Below are 3,139 nucleotides of genomic sequence, written 5' to 3'. Positions count from 1 at the left end.
TACAGCCACTTACTACCTCCCATCCGCCGCAGTTTTGCTACTACCACTTCAGATTCGGGGCAACCGCGAAGAAATGTGCCAAGGATTGTCAGTGGCCAAAAAACATGTAAGTAGGCCATCGCTTGTGGCGGTGGCCTCCCATGTTTCTAATCTTTTCTTTTTACAGGATGCAAGAACGGACGTGCGATTTTTGGTAGACACGGGTGATGTCGTTCTCTTTTGCCAAGGAAACTCTTCAAGGCACGACGTAGTCTGTCTACATCTGCCGACGTCCGCTTGGTAGCTGCCAACGGATCTGCGATACCCACCTACGGTTACGAGAACCTCACATTATTGTTCGGAAACAGTAAATTCAATTGGAAGTTTCTCGTTGCTGACGTCACAATGCCAATCCTCGGTGCGGATTTCCTCTCTCATTTCCACCTTCTGGTCGATGTCGCCCACCGACGATTGGTCAACGCAGACTCGTACCTGTCAACACCTCTTCAACCCGCCCCCTCTAACCTCACTCTCCACATCAGCGCACCCACGGATGCCTACGCCCACCTCCTCACGTCGTACCCGGAAGTTTTCCGTTCAGAACTTCGCCAAACGCCCACAGTTCCTGCCAAGCACGGTATTTATCACCATATCAAGACGACGGGACCCCCAGTCTTTGCAAAATTCAGATGTCTGGCACCGGAACGATTGGCAGCCGCCAAACAGACGTTCGCCGAAATGGAGGAAATGGGCCTTTGCCAAAAGGCCTCCAGCCCATGGACGTCACCCTTACACATCGTTCTGAAGAAAGACGGCTCCCTCCGTCCGTGCGGGGATTACAGGCGCCTGAACATGCAAACAGAACCGGATCACTACCCCTTCCCAAACATTGCCGACGTGACCTCCTACCTGCACAAAGCGAAGGTTTTCTCTACGCTCGACCTCCTGAAGGGGTATTATCAGGTGCCTATGAACCCAGAAGACATCCTGTTTTGGCCTTCGTAATGCTGGGACAACGTTTCAACATCTCAGGGATGGCATCTTAGGGGACCTCCCTTTCTGTGTATGTTATGTGGATGACATACTTGTGTTCTCCTCCTCAAAAGATGAGCACCTCCGTCACCTGCGCATCGTGCTCGACCGCCTGCAACAAAACGGCCTTGTAGTCCGGTACGACAAGTGTACCTTTGGCGCCAACGAAGTGTCGTTCTTAGGGCACCGTATCACTCCTGAAGGAGTCCATCCCCTCCCTGAGAAGGTAGCAGCCGTTCAGAACTTCCCCGCGCCCTCGACCGTCAAAGCTCTGCAGGAATTCTTGGGCATGATCAACTATTATTACCGTTTTCTGCCAGCCATTGCCGCAACTCTTGCTCCCCTCTACGCCTCCCTCAAGGGCAAACCAAAGGACCTGAAGTGGGGTCCCCTTCAAGAAGCAGCCTTCTGCAATGCAAAGAAGGCCCTATCAACTGCTGCGGCTCTCACTTTTCCTATCCCACACGCCCCTCTCCTTCTCTCCACCGATACCAGCGACGTCGCTATTGGTGCAGTACTCGAGCAGGTGGTCAATGGCTCGCCCCGCCCATTGGCCTTCTTCAGCAGAAAACTGTCCAAGGCAGAATCGGGTTATTCTACCTTCGATCGAGAATTGCTGGCGGTGCACTTGGCTGTCCGTCACTTTCGCCATTTCTTAGAAGGTACGCCCTTCGTCATTCGCACAGACCACATGCCTCTGGTGCACGCCTTCACTCGACAGTCTAACCCCTGGTCCGCCCGTCAACGCCGACATCTCTCCGCCGTGGCTGAATACAATTGCACCCTCCAATACGTCCCTGGGAAAATGAATCCCGTTGCCGATGCCCTGTCAAGAAACACGTTGGCTGCCGTTCAACTGGGATTGGATTACAACGCCCTGGCTGAAGCCCAACGACAGGATCCAGAGTATCAAGCTTGTAGGACATCCTGCACGTCCCTCCGTTGGGAAGACTTTCCCCTCGAAGACTCCAACACCACCCTCCTCTGTGACGTCAGTACTGGGTCTCCATTGATCGTCTAAAACCTGCTTATCTTCTGCCAGATGACCCGCCTACAGTTCGCCTCTCCAGATCAGGGCACCCTATTTAACATGTACAGTATGTCATTTTTAGGGGGGGAGCCATGTACCAACCGTGTGTCACACAATTGTACATAATTCCTTTTGCATATATTATGCTTGTATCTTCACTCTTCCCTCGCACTAAACGAACATGAAAATTCATGTCTGCTGTTTCCTCTGTAACATTGTCTGTCTTGTTAACTTGTTATGTCCTGTTGCCTTGAGGTTTTGTATATAAAGGAGAGTGTTCTATAACAATATAACTCAGTCAATTGCATCCTGCCTTTGAGTTCACAACCCTCACTCGGCACCGTCACACTTGCATGCCATTACTGACCAACCCTGAAAGCTCATCAGAAAAATCTTCTGGCCATGACGTCAATACATTTTTTTTTTTTGGGGGGGGGGGGTTAATAATGTCAAGTTAAATTTTATAAACTGATTTCAAAGTTATTTAGAAAAAAAAAATTACTAATATCGTTTATTTTTGAGAGCTATAGTATGAAAAGGAGTTTCATTGCATTTAAACGCCGAAATAAAACGATATTTGCGTAAGTTGGAAAATAATTTATTGTCACTATTAACCCCAAAATAAAATGAGCTTCTTGAAAGATATTTTCAGTGCGTGAACGAACAAACTCCGGCAGAGAGATACCTTCACGAGTCCAGCAATTAGGATCAGAGGATATCCACCAATTAGGATCAGAGGATATCCACCAATTAGGATCAGAGGATATCCACTCGAGAAAGTACAGAAGTATCTCGGTCTATCCTCACATACTTTTAATAAGTTTGGGGACTACTATTTAGGTCCCTGACTTTGAGGATACACTCAGGCAGGCACACGATTCTATTTTATATCACTTCCTCTTGTTTTGTTAGAGTTCTTATAGTTTATATTTGAGATTCTTATTTTAATGTTATTACTCTTCTTGAAATATTTTATTTTTCCTTGTTTCCTTTCCTCAATTGGCTATTTTCCTTGTTGGAGCCCGTGGGCTTATAGCATCCAACTTATAATAATAATAATAATAATAATAATAATAATAATAATAATGATAATAATAA

Source organism: Palaemon carinicauda, chromosome 23, assembly GCF_036898095.1.
Source record: "Palaemon carinicauda isolate YSFRI2023 chromosome 23, ASM3689809v2, whole genome shotgun sequence".
Classification (NCBI taxonomy): domain Eukaryota; kingdom Metazoa; phylum Arthropoda; class Malacostraca; order Decapoda; family Palaemonidae; genus Palaemon; species Palaemon carinicauda.
This window is presented reverse-complemented; position numbering follows the sequence as displayed.